This window comes from Pseudophryne corroboree, chromosome 4 (genome assembly GCF_028390025.1).
Source record: "Pseudophryne corroboree isolate aPseCor3 chromosome 4, aPseCor3.hap2, whole genome shotgun sequence".
In the NCBI taxonomy this organism is placed as follows: domain Eukaryota; kingdom Metazoa; phylum Chordata; class Amphibia; order Anura; family Myobatrachidae; genus Pseudophryne; species Pseudophryne corroboree.
In genome coordinates, this window is record NC_086447.1 from 777404427 (window position 1) to 777420438 (window position 16012).

The 16012-nt window shown below is 45.4% G+C and overlaps 1 long non-coding RNA gene across 1 annotated transcript in view; it reads left to right on the forward strand.

The window, feature by feature from the left end:
* The window catches only part of LOC134911763 (uncharacterized), a 126052-nt gene that overhangs the window by 74000 nt on the left and 36040 nt on the right, over positions 1–16012 (forward strand). Inside the window, exon 2 of the long non-coding RNA XR_010176826.1 lies at positions 1879–1934. This is a non-coding gene — a long non-coding RNA (uncharacterized LOC134911763). The remainder of the gene's footprint in view (positions 1–1878; positions 1935–16012) is intronic.

Below are 16012 nucleotides of genomic sequence, written 5' to 3' on the forward strand. Positions count from 1 at the left end.
TAATTAGGTTTCCTTCTGTTTTTTTTTTACTGTGCAATCCTGCGGCAGTGCGGCTGCGTCTAATGCCGGCACCGTAATTGTCTGTGTCACTCACCCACTCACTGCTGCACACAGTCTGCAGTGCAGCGATGACTGATTCAGTCATCATCGCTGCTGGGCACTGCCTGAGCTGTGGCGTTTTCCGCGTCTGGCCCCTTCTCATTCCATCCTGCTTATGCTGCAGCGCAATGACAGAGAATCTGACATGCGCAGTAGGCATTCCACTCCAGGACGCTGAGAGGGCCATCAGGGTGCCATTTTCAGCAGCAGATCGCGGTAACACACAGCTCTTGCACTGTTATTCATTGAAAGTGACTTCCTGCAGAACTTGAAGTTTGATGGTATAATTGAAAACTTTGCAGCCTCTAAAGCAAGAAAAGGAGCTTGATGTAAACTGTTGATGTAAACGGTGAGTTTGATGACTATATTTAATGTATCATTTCGTATTGTTGTCAATAGTCTATGTTTCTATAGAATAAAAAAAATACACTATGTATCAGCAAACAATAATTGAATCTGTGGTAAATTGTGACACATAATTATAGATTTTTAGCTGAATCTGAGTGAAAAAATTGGTGGTGGGGACGGGGAGTGGCTGCCCTTCTGTACTAGACTAGGGCGCCTGGAACCCTTGATCAGGCCCTGCTTTCCATGTATCCATGGGTAACTGTAATATACCACTTACTCATAATACACATAAATGTCTGAATATACAGTAGAACCCCAGGGGATGCAGGCATCATTCCTTATAGTGGGCCCCAACATTCCTGCCTATTATTGTAAAATGTGACCCTATTGAAAGAAAACAAAAGGCTTGTTTCAGTACAGAATGCATCTGGTAAGAGGTGACTTACACAGAAAGCAGGGATACATTTCCAGATTGCCGCTCATTAACTTATTGCCTGATCGTCTTGTTTCTCCTTCCTGATAATGTTCACTATGATACAGATTAATCAAATAAAAATATCAAACCTTGAGGAGTGATGTTAGTACATTCAGTTAAGAAACCATCTGCAAGCGTAAGCTTTCGTGGAACTACAAATCCCAGAATTCACAGGGAGATGCCTCAACCTGTAGCTCCCTGGAAAAGCTTTGGAAAGCAGCCTGGGGCTCCATATGCACCCACCACAAATCATTCTCCACCGCTCTGGTGCTGAAAGGGTTTGCTAGGCGTTTCTAATGCATCTTTTTCTCATTTACTCCTTCAGATTACAAGATTTAGTCCAGATGCATCGTTTTGGTAACCACTGTAGACTGCCTTCTCTCTTACACGTGTTTTGTATTAGCTATGCCGAATGGTGATAGGAAATGTGCTATGTATGCCCTTGGAAAAGGATAAAAGCTAATTCTATTACCACTTTCCAGGGTAGCTTATTCTACTCACATAGGTAAACTGGTTCCAATTATACCGACACATTATACTATACAATTGGGATGGAAAAGAAAATGCTCCCCAGCTAAAAAGTTTATTATTACTACTCCGTGAGTGTATGCACCTAAGTATCGCCTGTTTCTATCCCTAACAAGGCAGATCCTTAAAAAAAATTTTTATATATATATATATATATATATATATATATATATATATCTATAAATGCTGTAAATACAATTATGGAAAGAAAACACATTTAATAAATTATATCTGGTATCTGTTTATTGAGAAATTTATTGCAGAGGTAATTAGAAAAAAAATTCTGCACAAGTATGTCAAATAACTAAGTACAGAATCAAAACAAATCTGTCACATGAACATAACTTTAAATATCTTTAAATATCTGACAAAGCAATATTAAATCACAACTAATACTTACTGTTTATTTCTGTTACATTTTTTTACAGCTTATTCGCCTTTGTACAGCACAGTATGTGTCTGCATTAATTCATCAATCTTCAAGGTAGGTCAAAAAGTCATTATTAACAGTGTGAGTAACCTATGTTTTGGCAGGAGCATGTTTGCTTCTATACTTGTTATAGAGTTACAATTTTGGTGGAACTGATTTGCATATCCCAAAGGGGTGGAGTTTCAACCAAAAAAGGGTGTTTCTAGGCGGACAAGGTGGGGTCGGTGCAGATAAGGGCAGGGCTTATTTTGTCCAGATATTCTTTGTCTAAACGTTGGGCTATATGTCTCTGTAGGGGTATTTATTGATGTCCACTTACTGTAGCTCGGGTTACAGGGAAATGTACTACTTACTACAGCCAATCCCAACAGAGTGCCTCAGGACTCCTTGGATTGCATACAGTTTGTCTTCATATAATATGTCTGCCCAATAACTGCTGGTCCAGAGTTGGTACAGATAGATGTACATTGCAACTAGGCTTTTCCTGCACCTGTACTATTGACTGTTATTTGATTTTTTTCAAACTGCATGGCAGGAACACATTAACAGAATTGTACTTTATAGATTGTCAGCTCCACTAGTGCACCTTCTGAGATAATAATTTGTCATTCTCTTACCGTAAGAGTCATACGTTGGCACTGTAAATAATGTACTAAAAGCCATCCTGAGCTTGTTTATGAATCCATAAAAAGAGATGACTGTATCTTTACACTCTTGACTGGCTCTCAAGTAGGGCCAGATTAACAATGGGTCGGATGGAGCTCCAGGCCTCCTCATAAAAATAGGCCCACCATGAGTATTAAAAGTGTATTTCTAATTTTCTCACAAAATTCAGCATTTTCTGTTTTTATGTATTTAAGGAGACAATAAGGCTGATAGCGTAGGATGTGTACAGACCCACATGGCTCTAGCCACACCCACACAGCACTTGTCACAGGTCATCCCCATCTCAGTATAGGCACTTGAAAATGTTCAGCTCCAGAGTGATGTGGCCCTTAATCCAGCCCTGCTCTCAAATATGACAAAGAGTCATATGCAGCCACCAGAAGATTATTCTATGGTCATCTTTTACCAGTTTTTGGGTGAACACAATAAAATATCATGGGCAATAAGTTGAACATCTACCGTACAAATAGCATGTACCAAAGACCTGACAGTACTTGAAGATGGTAGGAATACTTATTAGCTGGTGGTCTGTGAGAGATAAATGCTTAGAAAAGAGTAGCACATGGGTTTTAGGTTGAAAAAAGACGTAAGTCCATTTGTTAGGCGCTGCTGAACCCTCTTCGCCATACAAATAAAGGATCATCATCATCATCTGATCCAGAGATCGGCAATAAGTCAAAGGTTACGGTAGTTCAGTTTGCTTAGTGGGTAACAATTGCCTTCTTATCTAAACTTAGACTTTAGCTTATCTATACTTTAGTAAAGCTTTTGACACTGTCACACATCGCAGACTGCTAAATAAACTCAAAATCTTGGGATTGGATACTAAGATGGTTGAATGGATAATATCTTGGATGCAGGATAGAAAACAGACAGTTGTAGTAAATGGAGTGCATTCACAGGAGGGGAATGTTACCAGTGGAGTACTCCAGAGATCTGTACTGTCTTGGACCAGTGCTTTTTAATATATTTCTTGGTGACATTGCAAATGGCATTAAAGGGAAAGTATGCCTTTTTGCAGATGACACAAAGGTATGCAACAGGGCAGACACACAAGGAGGGGTAAACAAATGATTGAGGATCTAGGTAGACTAGAAGAATGGTTGAGAGCACCTGAATTACAGTTTAACGCCAAAAAATGCAAAATCATGCACTCAAAAATCCAAAAGCTAAATATAGTATAAATGGCATTATACTGAGAACTACTGAGGAGGAAAGGGATCTAGAAGTCACTATTTCAGGTGACTTAAAGGCAGGTAAGCAATGTAACAAATCAATGAGGAAGGCTAGTCAGATGCTTGGCTGCATACGGAGAGGGATCAGCAGCAGAAAGAAAGAAGTACTGATGCCACTGTATAGGTCATTGGTATGGCCTCATCTAGAATACTGTGTTCCATTCTGGTGGCCATATCTTAAGAAGGATATTAATACTGTAGAAAGAAGGGCAACTAAAATGGTGCATGTCCTACATCACAAAACATACCCAGAAAGACTAATAAATCTCAATATGTATAGGTTGGAGCAGAGAAGGGAAAGGGGGGACATGACAGAAATTTTCAAATATATCAAGAATTTTAACAAAGTCAGAGGGATACTTTCTTCAAATGAAGAGAAGTTTTAGAACATGAGGACGTGCACTGAAACTGGAGGGAGGTAGGTTCAGGGGAAATTTGAGGAAAAACTACTTCACAGAAACAGCGAGGCAGCGCATCATTCATCGTTGGTGCCTGCACACTGAGATATGAAAAATTTCTTGTTCATTACTGAACTAGATTGTTCATATCGGCCGCACACATCGGAAACTGTGTAGGGTCTTTGTGAATTTCCAATTATTTCTAATAAACATTTATATGACAGCGTTAATGTATGTACTGCGGACGCAAGGCGCATCTTATTACCATATATGATAAAAGTACACTGAACGTCACAACACTATGTCCCTTAAGAGAAAGCAAGCAGTCTCACACATTGTATTACTGAGGTCCAACGCTCAGAGATATATATATTTGATATTAAAAGGGTATGCATACAAAATAACATATGTACAGTATATTATTAAGTCTAACATGTGTAAATATGGTTACAGAGTTACAGTTATAAAAGAAGCAGTTGCAGTTACATAAGAATCAGTTACAGCCAATATACGTCAACCCATGCTCAGTGACCGGTCGTCTCCATTTTAGAATCTGCACCAACAGAGCTTCCTGGATGAGGGGAAATATCTATATACTGTGTATTGGGGGAGGTACATGTCTGGGGCTGAGTCTTCTGCTATTGGTCCAAGGGAGGGAGGTCTCTCATTCATGTTGTGTTATTGGTCAGTTCATATGCAAGCAACGTCCAGTTTGAAGATGCAGTTATAGGGGTTAGCCACTGGTTTTCTGCACACATGCTTTCTTCAGGAAGTTCTTTGTTCTAATAAGAGTGACTTTAGATTTCATACATTTGGTCTTAACTAATCGTTGCAATGTGCTACAATCTACCCATAGCTATCAAATTACTCCACACATTCTCCTGATCATATTGACACTAAGCATGATATATTTAACTTGTTCCGTTCCAATAATACATATATATCTGATGTTACTCTCTATTATATAAATACATTATAAATAATGTCTGGTGCTTGACATGTTTTGTCTATGTGTAATTTATGTTGAATATATATTTGTGGCTTGTCTGAGGGAATGCATATGCTACCATATATCCTGTGTACGCTGCATGTATGCGCATGAACAGAGACCTCTCTGTTTAGAGTGCGTATGTTGTGTGCATGTAATATTTTGGACTTTGACACCTTTAAGACAGTAGAGCAATCTAAACATGCATGGGATAGACATAAGGATATCCTTACAAAGAAATAAGGATCAAATATGGTTTGAGTTAAAAATATGGTAAAAAAGGGGCAGACTAGCTGGGACAAGTGGTTCTTATCTGCCGTCACATTCTATGTTTCTGTTTTCCATACTGGCAATTTGACAATCTTTGGAGCTTCTATAACTACAAGTGCAATCATGTTCTGGCCGCCAAAGCCATCTGGAAAGTGTAATTCCACAATATTTCCTAATAGATGAAAAAAAATATATAGAAAATATTTGAATTTAAATAAAAACTCCTCTCAAACTCTTGTTACCCTTTTACATTGCATCCGGAAAATATTCACAGCACTTCACTTGTTCCACATTTTGTTATGTTACAGCCTTGTTCCAAAATGGAATAAATTCATTTTTCCCCTCAAACTTCTACACACAATACCACATAATGACTACATGGAAAAATGTTTTTTTTTGAGATTTTTGCAAATTTATAAAAATAAAAAAAAAACTAAGAAATCACATGTACATAAGTATTCACAGCTCAATACTTTGTTGATGCACCTTTGGCAGCAATTACAGCCTCAAGTCTTTTTGAATATGATGCCACAAGCTTGGCACACCTATCTTTGGGCAGTTTCGCCCATTACTCTTTGCAGCACCTCTCAAGCTCCATCAAGTTGGATGGGAAGCGTCGGTGCACAGCAATTTACAGATCTTCCACATGTTCAATCGGATTCAAGTCTGGGTTCTGGCTTGGCCACTCAAGGACATTCACAGAGTTGTCCTGAAGCCACTCTTTTGATATCTTGGCTGTGTGCTTAGGGCTGTTGTCCTGCTGAAAGATGAACCGTCGCCCCAGTCTGAAGTCAAGAGCGCTCTAGAGCAGGTTTTCATCCAGGATGTCTATGTACATTGCGGCATTCATCTTTCCCTCTATCCTGACTGGTCTCCCAGTTTCTGCTGCTGAAAACCCCCCACAGCATGATGCTGCCACCACCATGCTTCACTGTAGGGATGGTATTGGCCTGGTGATGAGCGGTGCCTGGTTTCCTCCAAACATGTCACCTGGCATTCACGCCAAAGAGTTAAATCTGTGTCTTATCAGACCAGAGAAATTTGTTTCTCATGGTCTGAGAGTCCTTCAGGTGCATTTTGGAAAACTCCAGGTGGGCTGTCATGTGCTTTTTACTAAGGAGTGGCTTCCATCTGGCCATTCTACCATACAGGCCTGATTGGTGGATTGCTGCAGAGATGGTTGTCCTTCTGGAAGGTTCTCCTCTCTCCACAGAGGAATGCTGTAGCTCTGACAGAGTGACCATCGGGTTCTTGGTCACCTCCATGACTAGGGCCCTTCTTCCCCGATCGCTGAGTTTAGACGGCCGGACAGCTCTATGAAGAGTCCTGGTGGTTCCAAACTTCTTCCATTTACGGATGATGGAGGCTACTGTGCTCATTGGGACCTTCAAAGCAGCAGATATTTTTCTGTACCCTTCCCCAGATTTGTGCCTGTCTCGGAGGTCTACCTACAATTCCTTTGACTTCATGCTTGGTTCATGCTCAGACATGCACTGTCAAGTGTGGGACCTTATATAGACAGGTGTGTGCTTTTCCAAATCATGTCCAATCAACTGAATTTACCACAGATGGACTCCAGTCAAGCTGTAGGAACATCTCAAGGATGATCAGTGGAAACAGAATGCACCTGAGCTCAATTTTGAGCTTCATGGCAAAGGCTGTGAATACTTATGTACATGTGATTTCTTAGTTTTTTACTTTGAATAAATTTGCAAAAATCACAAAAAAACTTTTTTCATGTTGTCATTATGGGGTTTTGTGTGTAGAATTTTGAGGGAAAAAAATAATTTATTCCATTTTGGAATAAGGCTATAACATAACAAAATGTGGAAAAATTGAAGTGCTGTGAATTCTTTCCGGATGCACTGTATTTATCTATAATAGTAAATCCACAGGGAATTTTCTTTATTTGTTTGTTAAACAGTCTATACAAAAAGAAAAAAAAAACAGAATTGAGAGATGCTTGTTGCTCGTAGTGGAGCTACAACAAGAATGAATGAACCCCGACAATACATCATCAGCAAATCAGTAAATTTCCTTATTTGCAGGACGTGCTGAGACATTTAGTTTCACAATAGTATTTAATATACTTTATTCTTTACCCTGGCACACACCACTAGCGCACTCACTGCATGTTTTCCTGTGGGACAAATTTCACTAGGGACTTGCTGACAGTACTAGGCAGGGGCGTATATACAGGAATACAATGGAAGGCAGTCACCTCTGGGCACCAGCCCTAAAGGGGGCAGCCTGACCTCCTCCATTGCACCAGGTTTTGCTTTATGTGGCCCAGAGCAGTAATATGCAGGAAGCCCAGGGGGCATGTGCCGCAGTCCTCCTTGTGTGGGCGCTTCTGGGGTGGTGGAAGTGAATGTGCAAAGCTATCTATCTATCTATCTATCTATCTATCTATCTATCTATCTATCTATCTATCTATCTATCTATCTAGGTAATTCCAAGTTGATCGCAGCAGGAAATTTTTTAGCAGTTTGGCAAAACCATGTGCACTGCAGGGGGGGGTAGATATAACATGTGCAGAGAGAGTTAGATTTGGGTGTGGTGAGTCAATCTGCAATCTAAATTGCAGTGTAAAAATAAAGCAGCCAGTATTTACCCTGCACAGAAACAAAATAACCCACCCAAATCTAACTCTCTCTGCACATGTTATATCTGCCCCCCTGCAGTGCACATGGTTTTGCCCAACTGCTAAAAAATGTCCTGCTGCGATAAACTTGAAATTACCCCCCATGTATCTATCAGTTGCGTGCTGTGAGGTCGGTGGCTGGTGAGGCACTGCAGTCAAAATGTCCTTTGAGTACCGACGATGACTCCTACCACCGCCAACTCAATCCCCGTTACTGCCGCTGCCCCTACCAACACTTCAGCAGAAATAATTTAATCTATGTGAAAATAGTAGCGGGAGGTACTGGTTGGGGTAGTAGTAAGGACAAACATCATATCAGCGGGATGTAGTTGTCAGAATGCCGGTGCCAAAATCCTGAACGTAAGTATGCCGAGTTAGGCTGTTGGGGGGAAGGGGGAGAGGGGGAGATTTAGGCTGTGGGAAGGGAGGGTTAGGCTGCGGGGAGGGAGGGTTAGGGTTAGGCTGCGGGAGGGGAGGGTTAGGCTGCAGGTGGTTAGGGTTAGGCTGCTGGACGGGAGGGTCAGTCTGCAGGAGGTTAGGGTCAGGCTGCGGGAGGTTAGGGTCAGGCTGCTGGAGGGGGACGTTAGGGTCAGGCTGCAGGGAGGGAGGGTTAGGGTCAGGCTGCGGGAGGATAGGGTCAGGCTGCGAGGGTTAGGGTCAGGCTGCAGGAAGTTAGGGTCAAGGACAAGGTTAGGGTCAGGCTGCGGGAGGGCGAGGTTAGGGTCAGGCTGCGGGAGGGCGAGGTTAAGGTCAGGCTACGGAAGGGGGACGTTAGGGTCAGGCTGCAGAAAGGGAGGATTAGGCTGCTGAGAGGGAGGGTTAGAGTTAGGCTGTGGGGGCTGGTTGGGTTAGGCCTTCGGTGGAGTTGGGAATAGGCTGGGGGGGTAGGATTAGGGTTACACTGCATTACCTTCTGGATGCTGCTATCTGGAGTCCACCTTCATCCTGAAGTTCTGGTACTTTAGTTAACTCTCACGGTGCTGGCTGTGAGCTGCATAGGTGAGCCCACTCTGCACAACACATCCTTTCTCACATGCAGCCTAAACTCCAGCAGAGTCCCTCCAGGACATGGCAGTTACAACATCCCGCTATGGAGCCTCCGCAGCCGGCGAACTGTAAGTCTCCTCACCCATTACGCTCTTCTTTAATGCTGGAGCCTCCTGCAGCGGCGGCTTGCTAACTAAGTACCGCATGGCAGGCCCCGGCGCTGAAACCCACCCAGCAGGTCAGATGCTGAGGACTCAGCCAGCCAGACCTGCTATGAGTAATGAGCAGGCACCGCTGTTAACATTACACGCGCCGCTGTCTGTCTGTTTGACAAGCGAAGCGGCAGTATTGGTGGACTAAGCAGCAGGGTAGCAGAGGTGGGACCTCCGCTGCAGCCCTGCTCTCCCGGCATATGTTGCGCCCACCGTCTGTCTATTATCGGCCACCGCTGGTATAAGCTTGGGGAGTGGGGGGGGGGGATGTCTAATCATGCTCCCGTCAGCCAGCCCAGGGAGTGCTTTGGTGACAGGTAGCCAGTCTGTCCCTGCCCACTGCCCATTCACATCAGCTATAGTGACAGGGGCGTGCTTTCATACGGCTGAAAACAAACCCCTGTCACAGAGGCACTGCTATTAGGTGCTGCATATAGGCCGTTTTTCAATGGCCTTTTACTGCCTGCTGTTTGGCCCTGCTCCTCGTTTCCGGACCTTCCTTATTGACAGCTGGAGGCACCGAGAGCGGTGCCTCCAAACACGTTGAAAACTTTTTTTTTTCATGCTAAAAATTATTTAAATAATATAAGGGCAAAATCAGATACTTATGACACAGAATCTGTGTCATAAGTATCTTTTTGTATTATTTTAATCATAAATCACAGGGGAGGCACTGCCTCCCCTGACTGCATGTCCCTGATATCTATCCTGTATACAGTATATACAGTATATTTATTGTGATACACTGGTAAACGGGAGATACTGTATGTTTGTCCCAATGTCTGGCCTATGAAGCTTGATATGGGTCCTGGGGGTGTGGATGTGAGATTTAAGGAAGGGCTCAATCCACAAGGCCCATTTTGGTCTTTAGGCCCACAGCATGAGAACAGTCTAATGAGGTCCTGCACTTGTAGGAGGCTGATATAAGCTCTTTCAGGGCTTGGTTCAGAGCTCACTACCTTCAATACTGAGAAATACAGGCAGGTACTTTTCCATCATGCAATACCATCAGGAAGGCATCGGATTGGCTCTAAAATGATTCTACAGCTGGGCAACATCTCCCGAACATACAGGGCCGGATTAACAATGGGGCGGATGGCGCTGCAGCTCCAGGCCCCCTCTTCAAAATAGGCCCACAGGATCCCCTGCAGATGGAAACAGGAAAAAAAAGTTTTCCTGTTCATTAGCCGTCTGATGTCCCGCCCCCTGAAACTGCAACTCAGCTACAGACCCCTTCCCCTATACCTCTTGAGATAAGGCACAAGCGCCGCCCCTCCAGCGTGCAAGACAGCAGCAGCCAGCAGCGGACTTCCCTTCCTGGAGGTGGGGTGACTTTCTCTGCCGGGCCGGCTCCTGGTGCTTGCTGAATGGTAGGGTTTTTTCTTTCAAAGGGGCGTGGTTACGGACCCGTGATTAGGCCATGCCCCCGACTGTCCCTGGACTGTCTGTATGCACCTCTGCTGTCCGATGAGGTCACCGTGAAGCAGGTGGGCAGGCTCATATACTGGCCAATATATGCCAAGAACCTCAAATATTATATTATGGTTATAATAATTTTAATGGTGTATGGTGCACCTGCACCCTTTGTTCCTATGTTGTAGTATTACAGTACTTAGTCCCAGCAAGGTAGCACATCCCATTATAATAAACCAGGGTGTGCAGTCCAGGCCCCATTTCCATATGCACCTCTGCTTACTTCACCTGTGTCCGGCTACTCCTGGGGGGAGGGGGGGGGGGGGGGAGAGGAGAGAGGAGGAGAAGGAGAAGAAAGCGAGTAGAGTGTGTGCATGCGTGTGGTGCCTGGAGGGGGCAGGCTTTGTGTGTATTGTGTGTGTGTGTGTGTGTGTGTGTGTGTAGGGACTGGGGGGGCAGGCTGTGTATGTGTGTGTGTAGGGACTGGGGGGGCAGGCTGTGTATGTGTGTGTGTGTGTGTGTGTGTGTGTGTGTGTGTGTGTGTAGGGACTGGGGGGGACAGGCTGTGTATGTGTGTGTGTAGGGACTGGGGGGGCAGGCTGTGTATGTGTGTGTGTGTGTGTGTGTGTGTGTGTGTGTGTGTGTGTGTGTGTGTGTGTGTGTGTGTGTGTAGGGACTGGGGGGGACAGGCTGTGTATGTGTGTGTGTAGGGACTGGGGGGGACAGGCTGTTTATGTGTGTGTGTAGGGACTGGAGGGGACAGACTGTGTGTGTAGGGACTGGGGGGGACAGGCTGTTTATGTGTGTGTGTACGTACTGGGGGGGACAGGCTGTGTATGTGTGTGTGTAGGGACTGGGGGGGACAGGCTGTTTATGTGTGTGTGTAGGGACTGGAGGGGACAGGCTGTGTGTGTAGGGACTGGGGGGGGACAGGCTGTTTATGTGTGTGTGTACGGACTGGGGGGGACAGGCTGTGTATGTGTGTGTGTAGGGACTGGGGGGGACAGGCTGTTTATGTGTGTGTGTAGGGACTGGAGGGGACAGGCTGTGTGTGTAGGGACTGGGGAGGCAGGCTGTGTATGTGTGTGTAGGGACTGGGGGGGGACAGACTGTGTATGTGTGTGTGTAGGGACTGGGGGGGCAGGCTGTGTATGTGTGTGTGTAGGGACTGGGGGGGACAGGCTGTTTATGTGTGTGTGTGTAGGGACTGGGGGGGACAGGCTGTTTATGTGTGTGTGTAGGGACTGGGGGGGACAGGCTGTTTATGTGTGTGTGTGTAGGGACTGGGGGGGACAGGCTGTTTATGTGTGTGTGTAGGGACTGAGGGGGACAGGCTGTTTATGTGTGTGTGTGTGTGTGTGTGTGTGTGTAGGGACTGGAGGGGACAGGCTGTGTATGTGTGTAGGGACTGGCGGGGGGGGGGGGGGCAGGCTGTGTGTGTGTGTGTGTGTAGGGCATAGGTGCCGATTCCGTGGATGCTTGGGCCTGGGAGCACCCACGGAAAATGATGAGCATCCAGTGCCGGCGCTCAGAGCAGCAGGTTCAGGGCACCGTACCGCATGGACAGCACAGCAGCAGTAGCACACTACAGCCCTGGGAGCTGCCTGTATTCCCAGATGTGCCTCCCAATCCTCACTGCCCTGGAGCAAAGGTGACGGTGAATAGGCACGGACCAGCTAACATCCTATGTGAGCATTGTCCAAGTCTCCTCACTGGGAAGATTTTGGCCCCGTCCCCTTGTTTGATCACTCCTGTTAGATGGACCTTTACTACCTGCCGCCGACTCTGCACCTCCTGCTATGGGATGGGAAACTGGAGCAACATCCTGTAAATCTTCTGGGGGTGTCTCTCAGCCGTTTACTAGGTACTGTAACTGGGGTGCCATGTTGACTATGTTTATACAAATTTGTTTTTTTTTTTTTTTTATTAATGTGTACAGTCTTTTGTTGTAAGGCATATGTGAGACCAACAGTTGTTTAATTTTTTTGAGCTTTATCTCATTTCAAATTACCCTCCCTCTAACACCCCGTTAGCATCCCTGCCCTCACCCTCCATCCAACTCCCCTGCAGCGTCCCTGCACTTACCCTCCCTGTAACTTTCCCTCAGCGTCCCTGCCCTCACCCTCCATGTAACTTTCCCTCAGCGTCCCTGCCCTCACCCTCCATGTAACTTTCCCTCAGCGTCCCTGCCCTCACCCTCCATGTAACTTTCCCTCAGCGTCCCTGCCCTCACCCTCCATGTAACTCTCCTTCAGCGTCCCTGCCCTCACCCTCCCTGTAAGTCCTCCCTCAGAGTCCCTGCCTTCACACTCCCTCTAACTCCGCCTCAGCGTCACTGCCCTCACACTCAGCCGAAGAGGGGGGGGCGGGGTGTTGACTTTGACGGGTGTTGGGTGCCACACTTCAAGTTGCTGGCACCGCTGCTTGTCATTGTGTGATAAGCACAGCAGCAGCCGACAGAAACAGAGCAAGCAGAGCGCCTCTCCCATCCGGCGCCTCCCTGCTTTGCAGACCCTGCTGAGCGGCTTGCACCAGGCCTGACAGCGTGTATATATAGATATATATAGAGTGAGAAAGATAGAAGAAAGAATGGAAATGTATTACCACCAGAAAAAAGTATAACCTGCATCACATGCTGTAGTAAAAGCTAGGGCATGGGTCTTTAACCTGCGGCCCTCCAGCTGCTGTGAAACTACACATCTCAGCATGCCCTGCCACAGTTTTGCTATAAAGGTATGCTAAAACTGAGGCAGGGCATGATGGGATGTGTAGCTTCACAGCAGCTGGAGGGCCGCAGGTTGAAGACCCATGTGTTAGGGTGTGGATCATAGGGTCGACCACACTTAGATCACCAGTCATCAGGTCAACCACTTTTAGTCGACAGCGACTAGGTCGACACCTGAAATAGGTTGATGCGGTCATTAGGTCGACATGGAAAAAGGTTGACATGAGGTTTGTTTTTTTAAAATGATGTTGTTATCTTCGTAAAGTGATCGGGAACCCCAGTTAGTGCACTGTGTCTCCTTGCATGGCTGACAATGTAGTCCACGTGGATCGTAACATATGAAAAAGTTTAAAAAAAGAATTAAAAAAACAAAACTCATGTTGACCCTTATCCATGTCGACTAGTGACCAGGTCGATCTAATGCATGTCGACCAATAGTGGTCGAACTAATGACTGTCGACCTAAGTGTGGCTGATGTAGAGACCAGATACCAAAGGCTATGAATTATATATTCACCTAAAGTGTCAACGCTTTGATGCCCTTCTGGAACAATTTCCAGACCACCAACAATTGCACAAGCCGATCTCAATGCAGAAAGTACCGGCATTTACTTGTCGGCTTGAGATCGGCTGCACTAATTATTGGCAGTCTTGAAAATGGTCCAGAAGGAGACTTGAAACATTGATGCCGACATTGTGAACATGTCAATATTCTGCAGAAGTTGACATAGTCCATGCTGACATTTCAAAAATGTTGACATCATAACTTCTGACATTGGATTTGCTGACACGGTGACTGCATCCCATAAATACAATACCACACTTTAGTGCACAATTCATTATACACAACACAGCTGTAGTGATGCGTCGCAACCAAAATGTTGCCTTTAAAATTAAAACGTGCCATACTCCGTAATCAGCAACCTGCTACAGCACGCAGACACTAGGGGATACATTTACTAAAGGTTCTAAAAATGAAAAGTGGTGATGTTGCCCATAGCAATCAATCAGATGCTGTCTATCATATTTCTAGGATGAATTAGAGAAATGATAGACAGAATTTGAATGGTTACTATGGGCAACATCACCAATTTTCATTTTTAGAATCTTTAGTAAATGAACCACTAGGACCCAGGATGGCTTTGACTCAGGCAAAGAACAATGGGGGGGTCATTCCGACCCGATCACTCTCGCTGCAGTTTGTCGCAGCGATCGGGTCGGAACTGCGCCGGCGCCGCAGTGCGCCGGCACATGACAGCTTTCGTTACCTAGCGATCGCCTCTGAGACAGAGGCGGTCGCTAGGCGGGAGGGGGCTGAACAGCGGCGTTAAGCCACCGTTTAGGGGGAGCGGTCCGGCCAATGCAGGCGTGGCCGGACCGTTGGGGGAGAGGGCCGCGGCGGCTACATGACGTCACACGCAGCCGCTGCAGCCAGCGGGAGCGACAAGCAACTCCCGGCCAGCCGCAGGAGCTGCGCTGGCCGGGAGTTATTCCTCAAATACAAAGGCATCGCCACTGTGCGGGGGGGCCAGCACTGACATGCGGGGCGAACTAGCCCTGTGCTGGGAGTCCCCCCGCATTTCTGAGTGCCTGATCGTAGCTGTGCTAAATTTAGCACAGCTACGATCAACTCGGAATGACCCCCAATGTGTGGCGGGCCCTGCATGAGTCACAAACCTGCTGTTGCTGGACACACCCCCTGCGGCGGTACACAATAGGCCCTTCATAAATTTCAGCTCCAGGCCCATGTGGTCCTTAATCTGGCACTGCGAACATACAGCCAATGTCATTAAGAACTATTTTCAACAAAAAGAAGAACAAGAGTCTCGGAAGTGACGATATGGCCCCCATAGAGCCTTGATCTCAACATCATCAAGTCTGTCTGGGATTAGGTGACGAGACAGAAGGATTTAAGCAAGCCTACATCCGCAGAAGATCTGCGGTTAGTTCTCTAAAATGTTTGGAATAACCTCCTTGCCGCGTTACTTCAAGAACAGTGTGCAAGTGTACCTAGATAAAACCCAAAAACTATTAACACTTCTATTTTTGAAAGCATTCTTACTTTGCAGCATATTTTCCACATCCGCCTAAAACTTTTGCACAGTACTGTATATTTATATACATATAGTCATTTTGGACTTGAGGAGCCAATGCAAATTACGAAAAAAATAATATTTCTCACAAAAAAAGTTATATCGATAGTCTGTACATACTATATAGTCATTTTTGGCTTGAGAAGCCTGGACACTGCCCGCGCCGAGTGTCAAGCGTCTATTTTTTTTCTTTATTGCTTATTATTTTTATTTGTGTATAGTACACTTGAATGTAAGGTCCCTTCAATTTGGTATTGACACCCCTCCCTACTACCCTCAGGTGTTTAATTAGCACTGGTTCCTACACTGCTGACCACATATTATTATGGGCTTTATTTGAAGGTAAGACCTAGATAAATTTATATAATGTGATAGTATTGGAGATGTTAGGGACCCATGTGATGAAGTCACCTGGTCGCGGTGCATGTACCCACATATTTGCACAAATGTGTGCAAAGAACTTCACTTATACTCCATGTTAATTGTGATGGTTTAGCAAAAT